Source organism: Equus asinus, chromosome 28 (assembly GCF_041296235.1).
Source record: "Equus asinus isolate D_3611 breed Donkey chromosome 28, EquAss-T2T_v2, whole genome shotgun sequence".
Classification (NCBI taxonomy): Eukaryota; Metazoa; Chordata; class Mammalia; order Perissodactyla; family Equidae; genus Equus; species Equus asinus.
This window is the reverse complement of record NC_091817.1, coordinates 8785727-8809911: the sequence shown is the minus strand read 5'-3', so window position 1 is coordinate 8809911 and position 24185 is coordinate 8785727.

The window sequence follows — 24185 nt, the reverse complement described above, 5'->3', positions numbered from 1 at the left end:
AGTGTTCATGCACCCGTTGGCCCTCTTTCGATCTTCTTGGCAGAAATCTCTGTTTCCATCTTCTGCCCAGGTTTTCATTGGCTTGTTGTTTTTTTTTTCTTGTGGGGACGTGCGAGTTGATTGCATCTTTGGGCTTTTCACCCCTTGTCCGATGTGTGGTTTGCAAACATCCTCCCCCAGTCGTTGTGCTATCTTTGCATTCAGTCGATGGTTTCCTTCACTGGGCAGAAGCGTCCGCATTTGACGTGGTCCCGTTGGTTTCTTGTTGACTTGGTTGCCCTGGCCCAGTCGGACTTGCTTCTTCCAAACAGGCGGCTCAGACAGATGGCAAAGAGCACTCTGCCTAGGTCTTCTGCTACAAGGTTCACGGTTTCAAGTCTGCCATTCAAGGCTTTGATCCATTTCAGGTGGTGTGTGTGCCAGGTGTAACATCATGGTGTACTCTCGTTGTGTTCCATGTGGCTGTGCAGGCTTCCCAGCACCGTTTATGGTAGAGACTCTCCTTTCTCCGCTGTCTCCTCTTGGCTCCCTGGTCGAAAATGGGCTGTCCATGTACGTTTGAGTTGGGCTCTGGGTTCTCGATTCTGTTGCATGGGTCTGTGTGCCTGTTTTGGGGCCCAGACTGTGCCGTCTCGGTACCTAGTGCTTCGTCCTATATGTTGAAATCGGAAAGTGTGCCACGTCCTGCTTTTTTCGTTTTCCTGAGGATTCCTTTGCCTAGTCAGGGTCTCTTGTTGCTGGCTAGAAACTTTAGGATGCCCTCTTCTGTCTCTGTGGGAAACATTGCTGCAACTTTGACTGGGATCGCATGGAATCCAGAGATTCCTTGCTCTGGTAGGGACGTTTCCAGTGTGTTGATGCTTCCCCTCCTAGATCCGGGAATCTCCTTCTTTCTCCTTGTGTCTTCTTGAATTTCTTTCCCCCAACGTTTGTTAGTTTTCCATTGCCATGGCTTTCACCTGTTTTGCTAAGTTTCTTCATAGAGATCTCATCCTTCTCACTGGCATGCAGTTTTTCACTTTTTCTTTTCAGCTTCAGTTTCTCTATGCTTTGCAACCTTGAATCGGTTTTGTTCTGGCAGAAGTGCATCGCTGAGCTCACATCTGCTGGCAATGCTCCTGTATTTGCTGTGGAAGTCTGGCCCTGTCTAACGTCCCTTCCCATCTGCCTCTACACTACCTCGGACGCCTGCCCCAGAAGGCCTGAAGCAGTGGTGAGCAGGCTCACCCGAGGGTCCACCCGGCCCACCCCGGGCCACCGACCCAGAAGGTGCGGACCTCACCGCTGCACCACCGGCCGGCCCCTTTCATGTTCCGTTGGCAAGCTGCAGTTGAGGGCAATGGGACTTGAATATGCTACTTGAGCCCAAGTCTGGCACTGTGTAGATGAGGCCAGGTTGTTTTTCGGGTCCACTGCGATGTCAGAGGATTTGTCAGAATCGTGTCTCTGCTGTCCCGGCAAGCTTCACGGACACACGGTTTCCTGGCCCGCTTGGAGCAGTCTCATAACTCACCCTTCCCACTTAGCCCAGCCTTGACCTTCGCTGCCGTCTTTTGGCTTGTGAATTTCCCTGCCTTTCAAACGTTCCAGCAGAGTCTGTCTAAAGACGGACATCATCTTTCATTGTGGATTATCCAGGTGTGATTTCTGTTCGCCTTCCATTTTCTGGGACCTTTGTCTCTTTTCCATAGGAGAATCGTCATGGTATTTCTCAGCTATCCCCCTTAGACATGCTTATCAGTCCGTTCCCCTTCATTCCAAGTGACTCGTTTTGCATTTCTGGAATCACCGTATGTTCTCTAGGCCGAGGAGTGAGTGCTTTCGTGACTCTTGGTTGTTGTCTTTGAATTTGCACCGGTCACTTGAAGGAGTCTTTGCTGTCCTAGCCTGGGTCAAACTAAGCGCTGACAACACGTGGTCATCTGGGTTGGTCTGACATCCTGAGGTCAGAAACTCCAAACTCGAGGTGGTCCTGGCATCCCCCTTCACGGACACAATGTTTCCAAGACAAATTAGACGAATCTGATGAATTCCTCTCTCCAGGAAAGATATTTTTCTGTCTCCTTTCCGGATTTGGGAAGTTTCGAACTTCACCCCCGATCCTGGAACGTTCCCCCAGGTGCCGTCTAGATACGGGCTTCCTTTATTTCTACAGGCTGTGCCATTTGTTTGCCTTACATCCTCAGCCCTGGCCTGTTTATTTTTCTTGAAACAGAATTGTAATGTTCTCATTTTCAGCCCACTTCCTTACATGTGGTGTCAAAACACATAATCAATAATCCTTCTATGGCAAGAGGTGGGGAGGAGAATTTCGATGGAGGCAAACTGAGCACACTAGCCTGGGAGGGCAGCCTTCACGAAGGAACGAAGCCCTGTGGAAAAGGGTGCTTTTCAACACCCTTGTAGAGCACTTCCAAACAAAGAGACATAGCCCAAGCGTGACAGGGCTCCATTCCTTCAAGGCTTCCAAGACATCTCTTGGGACACATTAGCATGTACCCGGTGGGCCCCCGTGACGCCAGAGCTATGGAAAGTGAGACTGATCTGCAAAGAATGCCAGGGGCCTGGGAAAGGAGGCATCGAGTCTTCTCTTCAACGTCCTCAAGACCTCATTCTTGACTTTGGCTTATGCTTAAGGCAGAAGGACCACGTAGGTCTGATAAGGCCCAAGTCCGGCCTCTTGCTTCCAATCAAGTTGCAAGCTTGAATCAGCATGGCCTCCCCATAGACTTGAATAGATGACAACGTTCTCCTCTCGGGGCTTGTCCCTCTATCCTCGCTTCTTGCCAAGGATCCCTTTCTTACCACTCGAATCAGCGTCTGCTTTAATGTCTTCCAGTTTCTGTGTCCGCTTTCTGTTTCTCAAAGCTGTTTCTGGGTATCCCTCCGTTTAATAGCCTAGCCTAGGCCAATCCTCAGTCTGTAACCGTGCGGCCATCTTGGCGGACAGGATCCTCGTGATGTCATAAACAACCTCAAAATTCGAAGTTGTCCTGACAACCTGCGTGCACACAGAGTTTCAGAGCCATCTCAGGCCAGTCTGACTGCTCACCCTTTCCTGGTAGGATAGTTTTCCTTTTTCTCGATTTCTTGTCGGTTTCTGTCTTGCTCCTCGAACTTTGGAAGGCCTGCTACATTCTCTCTAGACACTGGTTTCTGTCCTGTAAGATTATCCTGGGTTTTACCTCTTACATTTTATGTAGATGGCCAAGTGGGTGGACGTTCCCCAGAGAAAGTCCTGGACTCCCTCCCAAGTTGAAGTTGCCCGGGCAGTCCTCTGATGCGCAATGATCGTGCCCTCTCCTAGCACTCTGCCGATTCCACCTTGGCAGGTCCCATGTTTTCCTTCCTTCTTCCTCTGGGGAAGTGTACCAGATGCGTTCATGGATTGTAAAAGCCTCACGGTTCTTTTTCGGGTGCGTATTGATAAGGTGACCTCACCATTGCTACTTAGTTTATGATCCCTGTCCGCACCGTACCATGAAATCTGTATGTCCTAACACTGCCAATGTGATCTGCACCCGTGATGTGAAACAGTGAGGCCTGGGCCGGCCAAGCGGAACGTGGGCACTTACCCGCTCCGCCACAGGGCCGGCCCTGAATTGGACTTTTGGACCAACCTTTGGCCTGAGCTTGGGAACACGTGGGCCTGTTTGGATTATTCGTGAAGGTGATTAGTAGTAACATCCTGGACGGTAACCTTTTCCGTTGGTGCATGGGTTTAGCAGGCAGCATGTTCTGTGGGTAGTATTCCTCTTCATCTATTTGGAATGGTCTACCTTTCTGTCGCATCAGTACGCATTTTGAGGTGATTTTCCAGCCTTGGAAGTTCACCTTCTCTAATCTCTTTCAGCCCCAAAGCTTTATGCCGTCATTCTGGACCCCATTTTGGATTTTTTGCTTTGAGGTGAATTTATTGCCGCAACCCTGCATTAGAACATCCTATATCTTTCCGATTTGCATCCTCATCGATGTGGACTTCCGTGTAGCTGACATCACCTTCCCCTGCGTAAGCCTAATAGCAGGCCCTCACCACACACTTGTGCCTCATCATCTGTTTCACCCTCTCACACCTCCCCGCTTTGTCTCTGGGAACCCCCAATCAAATGTCCCGTGCCACCTGTTCCTGACCGCTTGTTTTTCCTTCTCCTCTTAAGTGAGGTCCTACGGTACTTGCCTTGCTCCCTGGGGCTTGTTTCACTTCCCTAAAGCCCTCACAGCCATTCTGGTGGTCACAAATGGCTGGATTGCATCCTTGGTTCCGGCTGACTGGTATGCCATTGCGTGGCTATAGCCCATCTTCCTTCTGCACTCGTCCCTTGCTGGGCTCCAGGGAGGCTTCCAAGTCTTGGGTAGTGGGAGCGACGCTGTGGTGAGCTCAGCGGTGCACATGTCTTCATGCAGGAGTGTTTCCGAGTTCTTTGGATCAACACGCCGCAGAGGGATAGCTGGATCATATGGGACATGGATTCTTCAAGTTCTGAGGCAGTTCCACACCGCTTGGCGTAGTGGCTGCGCCGGTCTGCACTCCCACCAACGGTGCAGGAGGCTTCCCTTCTCTCCACCTCCTCTCTGACACTGGTCGCTTCCTGTCTGCTTCCTTATAGCCATTCTGACCACAGTGAGCTGCTGTGCCCTTGCAGTTTGCATTTGCATTGGCCTGAGACTTAATGACGGTGAACAAGTGTTCATGCACCCGTTGGCCCTCTTTCGATCTTCTTGGCAGAAATCTCTGTTTCCATCTTCTGCCCAGGTTTTCATTGGCTTGTTGTTTTTTTTTTCTTGTGGGGACGTGCGAGTTGATTGCATCTTTGGGCTTTTCACCCCTTGTCCGATGTGTGGTTTGCAAACATCCTCCCCCAGTCGTTGTGCTATCTTTGCATTCAGTCGATGGTTTCCTTCACTGGGCAGAAGCGTCCGCATTTGACGTGGTCCCGTTGGTTTCTTGTTGACTTGGTTGCCCTGGCCCAGTCGGACTTGCTTCTTCCAAACAGGCGGCTCAGACAGATGGCAAAGAGCACTCTGCCTAGGTCTTCTGCTACAAGGTTCACGGTTTCAAGTCTGCCATTCAAGGCTTTGATCCATTTCAGGTGGTGTGTGTGCCAGGTGTAACATCATGGTGGACTCTCGTTGTGTTCCATGTGGCTGTGCAGGCTTCCCAGCACCGTTTATGGTAGAGACTCTCCTTTCTCCGCTGTCTCCTCTTGGCTCCCTGGTCGAAAATGGGCTGTCCATGTACGTTTGAGTTGGGCTCTGGGTTCTCGATTCTGTTGCATGGGTCTGTGTGCCTGTTTTGGGGCCCAGACTGTGCCGTCTCGGTACCTAGTGCTTCGTCCTATATGTTGAAATCGGAAAGTGTGCCACGTCCTGCTTTTTTCGTTTTCCTGAGGATTCCTTTGCCTAGTCAGGGTCTCTTGTTGCTGGCTAGAAACTTTAGGATGCCCTCTTCTGTCTCTGTGGGAAACATTGCTGCAACTTTGACTGGGATCGCATGGAATCCAGAGATTCCTTGCTCTGGTAGGGACGTTTCCAGTGTGTTGATGCTTCCCCTCCTAGATCCGGGAATCTCCTTCTTTCTCCTTGTGTCTTCTTGAATTTCTTTCCCCCAACGTTTGTTAGTTTTCCATTGCCATGGCTTTCACCTGTTTTGCTAAGTTTCTTCATAGAGATCTCATCCTTCTCACTGGCATGCAGTTTTTCACTTTTTCTTTTCAGCTTCAGTTTCTCTATGCTTTGCAACCTTGAATCGGTTTTGTTCTGGCAGAAGTGCATCGCTGAGCTCACATCTGCTGGCAATGCTCCTGTATTTGCTGTGGAAGTCTGGCCCTGTCTAACGTCCCTTCCCATCTGCCTCTACACTACCTCGGACGCCTGCCCCAGAAGGCCTGAAGCAGTGGTGAGCAGGCTCACCCGAGGGTCCACCCGGCCCACCCCGGGCCACCGACCCAGAAGGTGCGGACCTCACCGCTGCACCACCGGCCGGCCCCTTTCATGTTCCGTTGGCAAGCTGCAGTTGAGGGCAATGGGACTTGAATATGCTACTTGAGCCCAAGTCTGGCACTGTGTAGATGAGGCCAGGTTGTTTTTCGGGTCCACTGCGATGTCAGAGGATTTGTCAGAATCGTGTCTCTGCTGTCCCGGCAAGCTTCACGGACACACGGTTTCCTGGCCCGCTAGGAGCAGTCTCATAACTCACCCTTCCCACTTAGCCCAGCCTTGACCTTCGCTGCCGTCTTTTGGCTTGTGAATTTCCCTGCCTTTCAAACGTTCCAGCAGAGTCTGTCTAAAGACGGACATCATCTTTCATTGTGGATTATCCAGGTGTGATTTCTGTTCGCCTTCCATTTTCTGGGACCTTTGTCTCTTTTCCATAGGAGAATCGTCATGGTATTTCTCAGCTATCCCCCTTAGACATGCTTATCAGTCCGTTCCCCTTCATTCCAAGTGACTCGTTTTGCATTTCTGGAATCACCGTATGTTCTCTAGGCCGAGGAGTGAGTGCTTTCGTGACTCTTGGTTGTTGTCTTTGAATTTGCACCGGTCACTTGAAGGAGTCTTTGCTGTCCTAGCCTGGGTCAAACTAAGCGCTGACAACACGTGGTCATCTGGGTTGGTCTGACATCCTGAAGTCAGAAACTCCAAACTCGAGGTGGTCCTGGCATCCCCCTTCACGGACACAATGTTTCCAAGACAAATTAGACGAATCTGATGAATTCCTCTCTCCAGGAAAGATATTTTTCTGTCTCCTTTCCGGATTTGGGAAGTTTCGAACTTCACCCCCGATCCTGGAACGTTCCCCCAGGTGCCGTCTAGATACGGGCTTCCTTTATTTCTACAGGCTGTGCCATTTGTTTGCCTTACATCCTCAGCCCTGGCCTGTTTATTTTTCTTGAAACAGAATTGTAATGTTCTCATTTTCAGCCCACTTCCTTACATGTGGTGTCAAAACACATAATCAATAATCCTTCTATGGCAAGAGGTGGGGAGGAGAATTTCGATGGAGGCAAACTGAGCACACTAGCCTGGGAGGGCAGCCTTCACGAAGGAACGAAGCCCTGTGGAAAAGGGTGCTTTTCAACACCCTTGTAGAGCACTTCCAAACAAAGAGACATAGCCCAAGCGTGACAGGGCTCCATTCCTTCAAGGCTTCCAAGACATCTCTTGGGACACATTAGCATGTACCCGGTGGGCCCCCGTGACGCCAGAGCTATGGAAAGTGAGACTGATCTGCAAAGAATGCCAGGGGCCTGGGAAAGGAGGCATCGAGTCTTCTCTTCAACGTCCTCAAGACCTCATTCTTGACTTTGGCTTATGCTTAAGGCAGAAGGACCACGTAGGTCTGATAAGGCCCAAGTCCGGCCTCTTGCTTCCAATCAAGTTGCAAGCTTGAATCAGCATGGCCTCCCCATAGACTTGAATAGATGACAACGTTCTCCTCTCGGGGCTTGTCCCTCTATCCTCGCTTCTTGCCAAGGATCCCTTTCTTACCACTCGAATCAGCGTCTGCTTTAATGTCTTCCAGTTTCTGTGTCCGCTTTCTGTTTCTCAAAGCTGTTTCTGGGTATCCCTCCGTTTAATAGCCTAGCCTAGGCCAATCCTCAGTCTGTAACCGTGCGGCCATCTTGGCGGACAGGATCCTCGTGATGTCATAAACAACCTCAAAATTCGAAGTTGTCCTGACAACCTGCGTGCACACAGAGTTTCAGAGCCATCTCAGGCCAGTCTGACTGCTCACCCTTTCCTGGTAGGATAGTTTTCCTTTTTCTCGATTTCTTGTCGGTTTCTGTCTTGCTCCTCGAACTTTGGAAGGCCTGCTACATTCTCTCTAGACACTGGTTTCTGTCCTGTAAGATTATCCTGGGTTTTACCTCTTACATTTTATGTAGATGGCCAAGTGGGTGGACGTTCCCCAGAGAAAGTCCTGGACTCCCTCCCAAGTTGAAGTTGCCCGGGCAGTCCTCTGATGCGCAATGATCGTGCCCTCTCCTAGCACTCTGCCGATTCCACCTTGGCAGGTCCCATGTTTTCCTTCCTTCTTCCTCTGGGGAAGTGTACCAGATGCGTTCATGGATTGTAAAAGCCTCACGGTTCTTTTTCGGGTGCGTATTGATAAGGTGACCTCACCATTGCTACTTAGTTTATGATCCCTGTCCGCACCGTACCATGAAATCTGTATGTCCTAACACTGCCAATGTGATCTGCACCCGTGATGTGAAACAGTGAGGCCTGGGCCGGCCAAGCGGAACGTGGGCACTTACCCGCTCCGCCACAGGGCCGGCCCTGAATTGGACTTTTGGACCAACCTTTGGCCTGAGCTTGGGAACACGTGGGCCTGTTTGGATTATTCGTGAAGGTGATTAGTAGTAACATCCTGGACGGTAACCTTTTCCGTTGGTGCATGGGTTTAGCAGGCAGCATGTTCTGTGGGTAGTATTCCTCTTCATCTATTTGGAATGGTCTACCTTTCTGTCGCATCAGTACGCATTTTGAGGTGATTTTCCAGCCTTGGAAGTTCACCTTCTCTAATCTCTTTCAGCCCCAAAGCTTTATGCCGTCATTCTGGACCCCATTTTGGATTTTTTGCTTTGAGGTGAATTTATTGCCGCAACCCTGCATTAGAACATCCTATATCTTTCCGATTTGCATCCTCATCGATGTGGACTTCCGTGTAGCTGACATCACCTTCCCCTGCGTAAGCCTAATAGCAGGCCCTCACCACACACTTGTGCCTCATCATCTGTTTCACCCTCTCACACCTCCCCGCTTTGTCTCTGGGAACCCCCAATCAAATGTCCCGTGCCACCTGTTCCTGACCGCTTGTTTTTCCTTCTCCTCTTAAGTGAGGTCCTACGGTACTTGCCTTGCTCCCTGGGGCTTGTTTCACTTCCCTAAAGCCCTCACAGCCATTCTGGTGGTCACAAATGGCTGGATTGCATCCTTGGTTCCGGCTGACTGGTATGCCATTGCGTGGCTATAGCCCATCTTCCTTCTGCACTCGTCCCTTGCTGGGCTCCAGGGAGGCTTCCAAGTCTTGGGTAGTGGGAGCGACGCTGTGGTGAGCTCAGCGGTGCACATGTCTTCATGCAGGAGTGTTTCCGAGTTCTTTGGATCAACACGCCGCAGAGGGATAGCTGGATCATATGGGACATGGATTCTTCAAGTTCTGAGGCAGTTCCACACCGCTTGGCGTAGTGGCTGCGCCGGTCTGCACTCCCACCAATGGTGCAGGAGGCTTCCCTTCTCTCCACCTCCTCTCTGACACTGGTCGCTTCCTGTCTGCTTCCTTATAGCCATTCTGACCACAGTGAGCTGCTGTGCCCTTGCAGTTTGCATTTGCATTGGCCTGAGACTTAATGACGGTGAACAAGTGTTCATGCACCCGTTGGCCCTCTTTCGATCTTCTTGGCAGAAATCTCTGTTTCCATCTTCTGCCCAGGTTTTCATTGGCTTGTTGTTTTTTTTTTCTTGTGGGGACGTGCGAGTTGATTGCATCTTTGGGCTTTTCACCCCTTGTCCGATGTGTGGTTTGCAAACATCCTCCCCCAGTCGTTGTGCTATCTTTGCATTCAGTCGATGGTTTCCTTCACTGGGCAGAAGCGTCCGCATTTGACGTGGTCCCGTTGGTTTCTTGTTGACTTGGTTGCCCTGGCCCAGTCGGACTTGCTTCTTCCAAACAGGCGGCTCAGACAGATGGCAAAGAGCACTCTGCCTAGGTCTTCTGCTACAAGGTTCACGGTTTCAAGTCTGCCATTCAAGGCTTTGATCCATTTCAGGTGGTGTGTGTGCCAGGTGTAACATCATGGTGGACTCTCGTTGTGTTCCATGTGGCTGTGCAGGCTTCCCAGCACCGTTTATGGTAGAGACTCTCCTTTCTCCGCTGTCTCCTCTTGGCTCCCTGGTCGAAAATGGGCTGTCCATGTACGTTTGAGTTGGGCTCTGGGTTCTCGATTCTGTTGCATGGGTCTGTGTGCCTGTTTTGGGGCCCAGACTGTGCCGTCTCGGTACCTAGTGCTTCGTCCTATATGTTGAAATCGGAAAGTGTGCCACGTCCTGCTTTTTTCGTTTTCCTGAGGATTCCTTTGCCTAGTCAGGGTCTCTTGTTGCTGGCTAGAAACTTTAGGATGCCCTCTTCTGTCTCTGTGGGAAACATTGCTGCAACTTTGACTGGGATCGCATGGAATCCAGAGATTCCTTGCTCTGGTAGGGACGTTTCCAGTGTGTTGATGCTTCCCCTCCTAGATCCGGGAATCTCCTTCTTTCTCCTTGTGTCTTCTTGAATTTCTTTCCCCCAACGTTTGTTAGTTTTCCATTGCCATGGCTTTCACCTGTTTTGCTAAGTTTCTTCATAGAGATCTCATCCTTCTCACTGGCATGCAGTTTTTCACTTTTTCTTTTCAGCTTCAGTTTCTCTATGCTTTGCAACCTTGAATCGGTTTTGTTCTGGCAGAAGTGCATCGCTGAGCTCACATCTGCTGGCAATGCTCCTGTATTTGCTGTGGAAGTCTGGCCCTGTCTAACGTCCCTTCCCATCTGCCTCTACACTACCTCGGACGCCTGCCCCAGAAGGCCTGAAGCAGTGGTGAGCAGGCTCACCCGAGGGTCCACCCGGCCCACCCCGGGCCACCGACCCAGAAGGTGCGGACCTCACCGCTGCACCACCGGCCGGCCCCTTTCATGTTCCGTTGGCAAGCTGCAGTTGAGGGCAATGGGACTTGAATATGCTACTTGAGCCCAAGTCTGGCACTGTGTAGATGAGGCCAGGTTGTTTTTCGGGTCCACTGCGATGTCAGAGGATTTGTCAGAATCGTGTCTCTGCTGTCCCGGCAAGCTTCACGGACACACGGTTTCCTGGCCCGCTTGGAGCAGTCTCATAACTCACCCTTCCCACTTAGCCCAGCCTTGACCTTCGCTGCCGTCTTTTGGCTTGTGAATTTCCCTGCCTTTCAAACGTTCCAGCAGAGTCTGTCTAAAGATGGACATCATCTTTCATTGTGGATTATCCAGGTGTGATTTCTGTTCGCCTTCCATTTTCTGGGACCTTTGTCTCTTTTCCATAGGAGAATCGTCATGGTATTTCTCAGCTATCCCCCTTAGACATGCTTATCAGTCCGTTCCCCTTCATTCCAAGTGACTCGTTTTGCATTTCTGGAATCACCGTATGTTCTCTAGGCCGAGGAGTGAGTGCTTTCGTGACTCTTGGTTGTTGTCTTTGAATTTGCACCGGTCACTTGAAGGAGTCTTTGCTGTCCTAGCCTGGGTCAAACTAAGCGCTGACAACACGTGGTCATCTGGGTTGGTCTGACATCCTGAGGTCAGAAACTCCAAACTCGAGGTGGTCCTGGCATCCCCCTTCACGGACACAATGTTTCCAAGACAAATTAGACGAATCTGATGAATTCCTCTCTCCAGGAAAGATATTTTTCTGTCTCCTTTCCGGATTTGGGAAGTTTCGAACTTCACCCCTGATCCTGGAACGTTCCCCCAGGTGCCGTCTAGATACGGGCTTCCTTTATTTCTACAGGCTGTGCCATTTGTTTGCCTTACATCCTCAGCCCTGGCCTGTTTATTTTTCTTGAAACAGAATTGTAATGTTCTCATTTTCAGCCCACTTCCTTACATGTGGTGTCAAAACACATAATCAATAATCCTTCTATGGCAAGAGGTGGGGAGGAGAATTTCGATGGAGGCAAACTGAGCACACTAGCCTGGGAGGGCAGCCTTCACGAAGGAACGAAGCCCTGTGGAAAAGGGTGCTTTTCAACACCCTTGTAGAGCACTTCCAAACAAAGAGACATAGCCCAAGCGTGACAGGGCTCCATTCCTTCAAGGCTTCCAAGACATCTCTTGGGACACATTAGCATGTACCCGGTGGGCCCCCGTGACGCCAGAGCTATGGAAAGTGAGACTGATCTGCAAAGAATGCCAGGGGCCTGGGAAAGGAGGCTTCGAGTCTTCTCTTCAACGTCCTCAAGACCTCACTCTTGACTTTGGCTTATGCTTAAGGCAGAAGGACCACGTAGGTCTGATAAGGCCCAAGTCCGGCCTCTTGCTTCCAATCAAGTTGCAAGCTTGAATCAGCATGGCCTCCCCATAGACTTGAATAGATGACAACGTTCTCCTCTCGGGGCTTGTCCCTCTATTCTCGCTTCTTGCCAAGGATCCCTTTCTTACCACTCGAATCAGCGTCTGTTTTAATGTCTTCCAGTTTCTGTGTCCGCTTTCTGTTTCTCAAAGCTGTTTCTGGGTATCCCTCCGTTTAATAGCCTAGCCTAGGCCAATCCTCAGTCTGTAACCGTGCGGCCATCTTGGCGGACAGGATCCTCGTGATGTCATAAACAACCTCAAAATTCGAAGTTGTCCTGACAACCTGCGTGCACACAGAGTTTCAGAGCCATCTCAGGCCAGTCTGACTGCTCACCCTTTCCTGGTAGGATAGTTTTCCTTTTTCTCGATTTCTTGTCGGTTTCTGTCTTGCTCCTCGAACTTTGGAAGGCCTGCTACATTCTCTCTAGACACTGGTTTCTGTCCTGTAAGATTATCCTGGGTTTTACCTCTTACATTTTATGTAGATGGCCAAGTGGGTGGACGTTCCCCAGAGAAAGTCCTGGACTCCCTCCCAAGTTGAAGTTGCCCGGGCAGTCCTCTGATGCGCAATGATCGTGCCCTCTCCTAGCACTCTGCCGATTCCACCTTGGCAGGTCCCATGTTTTCCTTCCTTCTTCCTCTGGGGAAGTGTACCAGATGCGTTCATGGATTGTAAAAGCCTCACGGTTCTTTTTCGGGTGCGTATTGATAAGGTGACCTCACCATTGCTACTTAGTTTATGATCCCTGTCCGCACCGTACCATGAAATCTGTATGTCCTAACACTGCCAATGTGATCTGCACCCGTGATGTGAAACAGTGAGGCCTGGGCCGGCCAAGCGGAACGTGGGCACTTACCCGCTCCGCCACAGGGCCGGCCCTGAATTGGACTTTTGGACCAACCTTTGGCCTGAGCTTGGGAACACGTGGGCCTGTTTGGATTATTCGTGAAGGTGATTAGTAGTAACATCCTGGACGGTAACCTTTTCCGTTGGTGCATGGGTTTAGCAGGCAGCATGTTCTGTGGGTAGTATTCCTCTTCATCTATTTGGAATGGTCTACCTTTCTGTCGCATCAGTACGCATTTTGAGGTGATTTTCCAGCCTTGGAAGTTCACCTTCTCTAATCTCTTTCAGCCCCAAAGCTTTATGCCGTCATTCTGGACCCCATTTTGGATTTTTTGCTTTGAGGTGAATTTATTGCCGCAACCCTGCATTAGAACATCCTATATCTTTCCGATTTGCATCCTCATCGATGTGGACTTCCGTGTAGCTGACATCACCTTCCCCTGCGTAAGCCTAATAGCAGGCCCTCACCACACACTTGTGCCTCATCATCTGTTTCACCCTCTCACACCTCCCCGCTTTGTCTCTGGGAACCCCCAATCAAATGTCCCGTGCCACCTGTTCCTGACCGCTTGTTTTTCCTTCTCCTCTTAAGTGAGGTCCTACGGTACTTGCCTTGCTCCCTGGGGCTTGTTTCACTTCCCTAAAGCCCTCACAGCCATTCTGGTGGTCACAAATGGCTGGATTGCATCCTTGGTTTCGGCTGACTGGTATGCCATTGCGTGGCTATAGCCCATCTTCCTTCTGCACTCGTCCCTTGCTGGGCTCCAGGGAGGCTTCCAAGTCTTGGGTAGTGGGAGCGACGCTGTGGTGAGCTCAGCGGTGCACATGTCTTTATGCAGGAGTGTTTCCGAGTTCTTTGGATCAACACGCCGCAGAGGAATAGTTGGATCATATGGGACATGGATTCTTCAAGTTCTGAGGCAGTTCCACACCGCTTGGCGTAGTGGCTGCGCCGGTCTGCACTCCCACCAACGGTGCAGGAGGCTTCCCTTCTCTCCACCTCCTCTCTGACACTGGTCGCTTCCTGTCTGCTTCCTTATAGCCATTCTGACCACAGTGAGCTGCTGTGCCCTTGCAGTTTGCATTTGCATTGGCCTGAGACTTAATGACGGTGAACAAGTGTTCATGCACCCGTTGGCCCTCTTTCGATCTTCTTGGCAGAAATCTCTGTTTCCATCTTCTGCCCAGGTTTTCATTGGCTTGTTGTTTTTTTTTTCTTGTGGGGACGTGCGAGTTGATTGCATCTTTGGGCTTTTCACCCCTTGTCCGATGTGTGGTTTGCAAACATCCTCCCCCAGTCGTTGTGCTATCTTTGCATTCAGTCGATGGTTTCCTTCACTGGGCAGAAGCGTCCGCATTTGACGTGGTCCCGTTGGTTTCTTCTTGACTTGGTTGCCCTGGCCCAGTCGGACTTGCTTCTTCCAAACAGGCGGCTCAGACAGATGGCAAAGAGCACTCTGCCTAGGTCTTCTGCTACAAGGTTCACGGTTTCAAGTCTGCCATTCAAGGCTTTGATCCATTTCAGGTGGTGTGTGTGACAGGTGTAACATCATGGTGGACTCTCGTTGTGTTCCATGTGGCTGTGCAGGCTTCCCAGCACCGTTTATGGTAGAGACTCTCCTTTCTCCGCTGTCTCCTCTTGGCTCTCTGGTCGAAAATGGGCTGTCCATGTACGTTTGAGTTGGGCTCTGGGTTCTCGATTCTGTTGCATGGGTCTGTGTGCCTGTTTTGGGGCCCAGACTGTGCCGTCTCGGTACCTAGTGCTTCGTCCTATATGTTGAAATCGGAAAGTGTGCCACGTCCTGCTTTTTTCGTTTTCCTGAGGATTCCTTTGCCTAGTCAGGGTCTCTTGTTGCTGGCTAGAAACTTTAGGATGCCCTCTTCTGTCTCTGTGGGAAACATTGCTGCAACTTTGACTGGGATCGCATGGAATCCAGAGATTCCTTGCTCTGGTAGGGACGTTTCCAGTGTGTTGATGCTTCCCCTCCTAGATCCGGGAATCTCCTTCTTTCTCCTTGTGTCTTCTTGAATTTCTTTCCCCCAACGTTTGTTAGTTTTCCATTGCCATGGCTTTCACCTGTTTTGCTAAGTTTCTTCATAGAGATCTCATCCTTCTCACTGGCATGCAGTTTTTCACTTTTTCTTTTCAGCTTCAGTTTCTCTATGCTTTGCAACCTTGAATCGGTTTTGTTCTGGCAGAAGTGCATCGCTGAGCTCACATCTGCTGGCAATGCTCCTGTATTTGCTGTGGAAGTCTGGCCCTGTCTAACGTCCCTTCCCATCTGCCTCTACACTACCTCGGACGCCTGCCCCAGAAGGCCTGAAGCAGTGGTGAGCAGGCTCACCCGAGGGTCCACCCGGCCCACCCCGGGCCACCGACCCAGAAGGTGCGGACCTCACCGCTGCACCACCGGCCGGCCCCTTTCATGTTCCGTTGGCAAGCTGCAGTTGAGGGCAATGGGACTTGAATATGCTACTTGAGCCCAACTCTGGCACTGTGTAGATGAGGCCAGGTTGTTTTTCGGGTCCACTGCGATGTCAGAGGATTTGTCAGAATCGTGTCTCTGCTGTCCCGGCAAGCTTCACGGACACACGGTTTCCTGGCCCGCTAGGAGCAGTCTCATAACTCACCCTTCCCACTTAGCCCAGCCTTGACCTTCGCTGCCGTCTTTTGGCTTGTGAATTTCCCTGCCTTTCAAACGTTCCAGCAGAGTCTGTCTAAAGACGGACATCATCTTTCATTGTGGATTATCCAGGTGTGATTTCTGTTCGCCTTCCATTTTCTGGGACCTTTGTCTCTTTTCCATAGGAGAATCGTCATGGTATTTCTCAGCTATCCCCCTTAGACATGCTTATCAGTCCGTTCCCCTTCATTCCAAGTGACTCGTTTTGCATTTCTGGAATCACCGTATGTTCTCTAGGCCGAGGAGTGAGTGCTTTCGTGACTCTTGGTTGTTGTCTTTGAATTTGCACCGGTCACTTGAAGGAGTCTTTGCTGTCCTAGCCTGGGTCAAACTAAGCGCTGACAACACGTGGTCATCTGGGTTGGTCTGACATCCTGAGGTCAGAAACTCCAAACTCGAGGTGGTCCTGGCATCCCCCTTCACGGACATAATGTTTCCAAGACAAATTAGACGAATCTGATGAATTCCTCTCTCCAGGAAAGATATTTTTCTGTCTCCTTTCCGGATTTGGGAAGTTTCGAACTTCACCCCTGATCCTGGAACGTTCCCCCAGGTGCCGTCTAGATACGGGCTTCCTTTATTTCTACAGGCTGTGCCATTTGTTTGCCTTACATCCTCAGCCCTGGCCTGTTTATTTTTCTTGAAACAGAATTGTAATGTTCTCATTTTCAGCCCACTTCCTTACATGTGGTGTCAAAACACATAATCAATAATCCTTCTATGGCAAGAGGTGGGGAGGAGAATTTCGATGGAGGCAAACTGAGCACACTAGCCTGGGAGGGCAGCCTTCACGAAGGAACGAAGCCCTGTGGAAAAGGGTGCTTTTCAACACCCTTGTAGAGCACTTCCAAACAAAGAGACATAGCCCAAGCGTGACAGGGCTCCATTCCTTCAAGGCTTCCAAGACATCTCTTGGACACATTAGCATGTGCCCGGTGGGCCCCCGTGACGCCAGAGCTATGGAAAGTGAGACTGATCTGCAAAGAATGCCAGGGGCCTGGGAAAGGAGGCATCGAGTCTTCTCTTCAACGTCCTCAAGACCTCACTGTTGACTTTGGCTTATGCTTAAGGCAGAAGGACCACGTAGGTCTGATAAGGCCCAAGTCCGGCCTCTTGCTTCCAATCAAGTTGCAAGCTTGTATCAGCATGGCCTCCCCATAGACTTGAATAGATGACAACGTTCTCCTCTCGGGGCTTGTCCCTCTATTCTCGCTTCTTGCCAAGGATCCCTTTCTTACCACTCGAATCAGCGTCTGTTTTAATGTCTTCCAGTTTCTGTGTCCGCTTTCTGTTTCTCAAAGCTGTTTCTGGGTATCCCTCCGTTTAATAGCCTAGCCTAGGCCAATCCTCAGTCTGTAACCGTGCGGCCATCTTGGCGGACAGGATCCTCGTGATGTCATAAACAACCTCAAAATTCGAAGTTGTCCTGACAACCTGCGTGCACACAGAGTTTCAGAGCCATCTCAGGCCAGTCTGACTGCTCACCCTTTCCTGGTAGGATAGTTTTCCTTTTTCTCGATTTCTTGTCGGTTTCTGTCTTGCTCCTCGAACTTTGGAAGGCCTGCTACATTCTCTCTAGACACTGGTTTCTGTCCTGTAAGATTATCCTGGGTTTTACCTCTTACATTTTATGTAGATGGCCAAGTGGGTGGACGTTCCCCAGAGAAAGTCCTGGACTCCCTCCCAAGTTGAAGTTGCCCGGGCAGTCCTCTGATGCGCAATGATCGTGCCCTCTCCTAGCACTCTGCCGATTCCACCTTGGCAGGTCCCATGTTTTCCTTCCTTCTTCCTCTGGGGAAGTGTACCAGATGCGTTCATGGATTGTAAAAGCCTCACGGTTCTTTTTCGGGTGCGTATTGATAAGGTGACCTCACCATTGCTACTTAGTTTATGATCCCTGTCCGCACCGTACCATGAAATCTGTATGTCCTAACACTGCCAATGTGATCTGCACCCGTGATGTGAAACAGTGAGGCCTGGGCCGGCCAAGCGGAACGTGGGCACTTACCCGCTCCGCCACAGGGCCGGCCCTGAATTGGACTTTTGGACCAACCTTTGGCCTGAGCTTGGGAACACGTGGGCCTGTTTGGCTTATTCGTGAAGGTGATTAGTAGTAACATCCTGGACGGTAACCTTTTCCGTTGGTGCATGGGTTTAGCAGGCAGCATGTTCTGTGGGTAGTATTCCTCTTCATCTATTTGGAATGGTCTACCTTTCTGTCGCATCAGTACGCATTTTGAGGTGATTTTCCAGCCTTGGAAGTTCACCTTCTCTAATCTCTTTCAGCCCCAAAGCTTTATGCCGTCATTCTGGACCCCATTTTGGATTTTTTGCTTTGAGGTGAATTTATTGCCGCAACCCTGCATTAGAACATCCTATATCTTTCCGATTTGCATCCTCATCGATGTGGACTTCCGTGTAGCTGACATCACCTTCCCCTGCGTAAGCCTAATAGCAGGCCCTCACCACACACTTGTGCCTCATCATCTGTTTCACCCTCTCACACCTCCCCGCTTTGTCTCTGGGAACCCCCAATCAAATGTCCCGTGCCACCTGTTCCTGACCGCTTGTTTTTCCTTCTCCTCTTAAGTGAGGTCCTACGGTACTTGCCTTGCTCCCTGGGGCTTGTTTCACTTCCCTAAAGCCCTCACAGCCATTCTGGTGGTCACAAATGGCTGGATTGCATCCTTGGTTCCGGCTGACTGGTATGCCATTGCGTGGCTATAGCCCATCTTCCTTCTGCACTCGTCCCTTGCTGGGCTCCAGGGAGGCTTCCAAGTCTTGGGTAGTGGGAGCGACGCTGTGGTGAGCTCAGCGGTGCACATGTCTTCATGCAGGAGTGTTTCCGAGTTCTTTGGATCAACACGCCGCAGAGGAATAGCTGGATCATATGGGACATGGATTCTTCAAGTTCTGAGGCAGTTCCACACCGCTTGGCGTAGTGGCTGCGCCGGTCTGCACTCCCACCAACGGTGCAGGAGGCTTCCCTTCTCTCCACCTCCTCTCTGACACTGGTCGCTTCCTGTCTGCTTCCTTATAGCCATTCTGACCACAGTGAGCTGCTGTGCCCTTGCAGTTTGCATTTGCATTGGCCTGAGACTTAATGACGGTGAACAAGTGTTCATGCACCCGTTGGCCCTCTTTCGATCTTCTTGGCAGAAATCTCTGTTTCCATCTTCTGCCCAGGTTTTCATTGGCTTGTTGTTTTTTTTTTCTTGTGGGGACGTGCGAGTTGATTGCATCTTTGGGCTTTTCACCCCTTGTCCGATGTGTGGTTTGCAAACATCCTCCCCCAGTCGTTGTGCTATCTTTGCATTCAGTCGATGGTTTCCTTCACTGGGCAGAAGCGTCCGCATTTGACGTGGTCCCGTTGGTTTCTTGTTGACTTGGTTGCCCTGGCCCAGTCGGACTTGCTTCTTCCAAACAGGCGGCTCAGACAGATGGCAAAGAGCACTCTGCCTAGGTCTTCTGCTACAAGGTTCACGGTTTCAAGTCTGCCATTCAAGGCTTTGATCCATTTCAGGTGGTGTGTGTGCCAGGTGTAACATCATGGTGGACTCTCGTTGTGTTCCATGTGGCTGTGCAGGCTTCCCAGCACCGTTTATGGTAGAGACTCTCCTTTCTCCGCTGTCTCCTCTTGGCTCCCTGGTCGAAAATGGGCTGTCCATGTACGTTTGAGTTGGGCTCTGGGTTCTCGATTCTGTTGCATGGGTCTGTGTGCCTGTTTTGGGGCCCAGACTGTGCCGTCTCGGTACCTAGTGCTTCGTCCTATATGTTGAAATCGGAAAGTGTGCCACGTCCTGCTTTTTTCGTTTTCCTGAGGATTCCTTTGCCTAGTCAGGGTCTCTTGTTGCTGGCTAGAAACTTTAGGATGCCCTCTTCTGTCTCTGTGGGAAACATTGCTGCAACTTTGACTGGGATCGCATGGAATCCAGAGATTCCTTGCTCTGGTAGGGACGTTTCCAGTGTGTTGATGCTTCCCCTCCTAGATCCGGGAATCTCCTTCTTTCTCCTTGTGTCTTCTTGAATTTCTTTCCCCCAACGTTTGTTAGTTTTCCATTGCCATGGCTTTCACCTGTTTTGCTAAGTTTCTTCATAGAGATCTCATCCTTCTCACTGGCATGCAGTTTTTCACTTTTTCTTTTCAGCTTCAGTTTCTCTATGCTTTGCAACCTTGAATCGGTTTTGTTCTGGCAGAAGTGCATCGCTGAGCTCACATCTGCTGGCAATGCTCCTGTATTTGCTGTGGAAGTCTGGCCCTGTCTAACGTCCCTTCCCATCTGCCTCTACACTACCTCGGACGCCTGCCCCAGAAGGCCTGAAGCAGTGGTGAGCAGGCTCACCCGAGGGTCCACCCGGCCCACCCCGGGCCACCGACCCAGAAGGTGCGGACCTCACCGCTGCACCACCGGCCGGCCCCTTTCATGTTCCGTTGGCAAGCTGCAGTTGAGGGCAATGGGACTTGAATATGCTACTTGAGCCCAAGTCTGGCACTGTGTAGATGAGGCCAGGTTGTTTTTCGGGTCCACTGCGATGTCAGAGGATTTGTCAGAATCGTGTCTCTGCTGTCCCGGCAAGCTTCACGGACACACGGTTTCCTGGCCCGCTTGGAGCAGTCTCATAACTCACCCTTCCCACTTAGCCCAGCCTTGACCTTCGCTGCCGTCTTTTGGCTTGTGAATTTCCCTGCCTTTCAAACGTTCCAGCAGAGTCTGTCTAAAGACGGACATCATCTTTCATTGTGGATTATCCAGGTGTGATTTCTGTTCGCCTTCCATTTTCTGGGACCTTTGTCTCTTTTCCATAGGAGAATCGTCATGGTATTTCTCAGCTATCCCCCTTAGACATGCTTATCAGTCCGTTCCCCTTCATTCCAAGTGACTCGTTTTGCATTTCTGGAATCACCGTATGTTCTCTAGGCCGAGGAGTGAGTGCTTTCGTGACTCTTGGTTGTTGTCTTTGAATTTGCACCGGTCACTTGAAGGAGTCTTTGCTGTCCTAGCCTGGGTCAAACTAAGCGCTGACAACACGTGGTCATCTGGGTTGGTCTGACATCCTGAGGTCAGAAACTCCAAACTCGAGGTGGTCCTGGCATCCCCCTTCACGGACACAATGTTTCCAAGACAAATTAGACGAATCTGATGAATTCCTCTCTCCAGGAAAGATATTTTTCTGTCTCCTTTCCGGATTTGGGAAGTTTCGAACTTCACCCCCGATCCTGGAACGTTCCCCCAGGTGCCGTCTAGATACGGGCTTCCTTTATTTCTACAGGCTGTGCCATTTGTTTGCCTTACATCCTCAGCCCTGGCCTGTTTATTTTTCTTGAAACAGAATTGTAATGTTCTCATTTTCAGCCCACTTCCTTACATGTGGTGTCAAAACACATAATCAATAATCCTTCTATGGCAAGAGGTGGGGAGGAGAATTTCGATGGAGGCAAACTGAGCACACTAGCCTGGGAGGGCAGCCTTCACGAAGGAACGAAGCCCTGTGGAAAAGGGTGCTTTTCAACACCCTTGTAGAGCACTTCCAAACAAAGAGACATAGCCCAAGCGTGACAGGGCTCCATTCCTTCAAGGCTTCCAAGACATCTCTTGGGACACATTAGCATGTACCCGGTGGGCCCCCGTGACGCCAGAGCTATGGAAAGTGAGACTGATCTGCAAAGAATGCCAGGGGCCTGGGAAAGGAGGCATCGAGTCTTCTCTTCAACGTCCTCAAGACCTCATTCTTGACTTTGGCTTATGCTTAAGGCAGAAGGACCACGTAGGTCTGATAAGGCCCAAGTCCGGCCTCTTGCTTCCAATCAAGTTGCAAGCTTGAATCAGCATGGCCTCCCCATAGACTTGAATAGATGACAACGTTCTCCTCTCGGGGCTTGTCCCTCTATCCTCGCTTCTTGCCAAGGATCCCTTTCTTACCACTCGAATCAGCGTCTGCTTTAATGTCTTCCAGTTTCTGTGTCCGCTTTCTGTTTCTCAAAGCTGTTTCTGGGTATCCCTCCGTTTAATAGCCTAGCCTAGGCCAATCCTCAGTCTGTAACCGTGCGGCCATCTTGGCGGACAGGATCCTCGTGATGTCATAAACAACCTCAAAATTCGAAGTTGTCCTGACAACCTGCGTGCACACAGAGTTTCAGAGCCATCTCAGGCCAGTCTGACTGCTCACCCTTTCCTGGTAGGATAGTTTTCCTTTTTCTCGATTTCTTGTCGGTTTCTGTCTTGCTCCTCGAACTTTGGAAGGCCTGCTACATTCTCTCTAGACACTGGTTTCTGTCCTGTAAGATTATCCTGGGTTTTACCTCTTACATTTTATGTAGATGGCCAAGTGGGTGGACGTTCCCCAGAGAAAGTCCTGGACTCCCTCCCAAGTTGAAGTTGCCCGGGCAGTCCTCTGATGCGCAATGATCGTGCCCTCTCCTAGCACTCTGCCGATTCCACCTTGGCAGGTCCCATGTTTTCCTTCCTTCTTCCTCTGGGGAAGTGTACCAGATGCGTTCATGGATTGTAAAAGCCTCACGGTTCTTTTTCGGGTGCGTATTGATAAGGTGACCTCACCATTGCTACTTAGTTTATGATCCCTGTCCGCACCGTACCATGAAATCTGTATGTCCTAACACTGCCAATGTGATCTGCACCCGTGATGTGAAACAGTGAGGCCTGGGCCGGCCAAGCGGAACGTGGGCACTTACCCGCTCCGCCACAGGGCCGGCCCTGAATTGGACTTTTGGACCAACCTTTGGCCTGAGCTTGGGAACACGTGGGCCTGTTTGGATTATTCGTGAAGGTGATTAGTAGTAACATCCTGGACGGTAACCTTTTCCGTTGGTGCATGGGTTTAGCAGGCAGCATGTTCTGTGGGTAGTATTCCTCTTCATCTATTTGGAATGGTCTACCTTTCTGTCGCATCAGTACGCATTTTGAGGTGATTTTCCAGCCTTGGAAGTTCACCTTCTCTAATCTCTTTCAGCCCCAAAGCTTTATGCCGTCATTCTGGACCCCATTTTGGATTTTTTGCTTTGAGGTGAATTTATTGCCGCAACCCTGCATTAGAACATCCTATATCTTTCCGATTTGCATCCTCATCGATGTGGACTTCCGTGTAGCTGACATCACCTTCCCCTGCGTAAGCCTAATAGCAGGCCCTCACCACACACTTGTGCCTCATCATCTGTTTCACCCTCTCACACCTCCCCGCTTTGTCTCTGGGAACCCCCAATCAAATGTCCCGTGCCACCTGTTCCTGACCGCTTGTTTTTCCTTCTCCTCTTAAGTGAGGTCCTACGGTACTTGCCTTGCTCCCTGGGGCTTGTTTCACTTCCCTAAAGCCCTCACAGCCATTCTGGTGGTCACAAATGGCTGGATTGCATCCTTGGTTCCGGCTGACTGGTATGCCATTGCGTGGCTATAGCCCATCTTCCTTCTGCACTCGTCCCTTGCTGGGCTCCAGGGAGGCTTCCAAGTCTTGGGTAGTGGGAGCGACGCTGTGGTGAGCTCAGCGGTGCACATGTCTTCATGCAGGAGTGTTTCCGAGTTCTTTGGATCAACACGCCGCAGAGGGATAGCTGGATCATATGGGACATGGATTCTTCAAGTTCTGAGGCAGTTCCACACCGCTTGGCGTAGTGGCTGCGCCGGTCTGCACTCCCACCAACGGTGCAGGAGGCTTCCCTTCTCTCCACCTCCTCTCTGACACTGGTCGCTTCCTGTCTGCTTCCTTATAGCCATTCTGACCACAGTGAGCTGCTGTGCCCTTGCAGTTTGCATTTGCATTGGCCTGAGACTTAATGACGGTGAACAAGTGTTCATGCACCCGTTGGCCCTCTTTCGATCTTCTTGGCAGAAATCTCTGTTTCCATCTTCTGCCCAGGTTTTCATTGGCTTGTTGTTTTTTTTTTCTTGTGGGGACGTGCGAGTTGATTGCATCTTTGGGCTTTTCACCCCTTGTCCGATGTGTGGTTTGCAAACATCCTCCCCCAGTCGTTGTGCTATCTTTGCATTCAGTCGATGGTTTCCTTCACTGGGCAGAAGCGTCCGCATTTGACGTGGTCCCGTTGGTTTCTTGTTGACTTGGTTGCCCTGGCCCAGTCGGACTTGCTTCTTCCAAACAGGCGGCTCAGACAGATGGCAAAGAGCACTCTGCCTAGGTCTTCTGCTACAAGGTTCACGGTTTCAAGTCTGCCATTCAAGGCTTTGATCCATTTCAGGTGGTGTGTGTGCCAGGTGTAACATCATGGTGGACTCTCGTTGTGTTCCATGTGGCTGTGCAGGCTTCCCAGCACCGTTTATGGTAGAGACTCTCCTTTCTCCGCTGTCTCCTCTTGGCTCCCTGGTCGAAAATGGGCTGTCCATGTACGTTTGAGTTGGGCTCTGGGTTCTCGATTCTGTTGCATGGGTCTGTGTGCCTGTTTTGGGGCCCAGACTGTGCCGTCTCGGTACCTAGTGCTTCGTCCTATATGTTGAAATCGGAAAGTGTGCCACGTCCTGCTTTTTTCGTTTTCCTGAGGATTCCTTTGCCTAGTCAGGGTCTCTTGTTGCTGGCTAGAAACTTTAGGATGCCCTCTTCTGTCT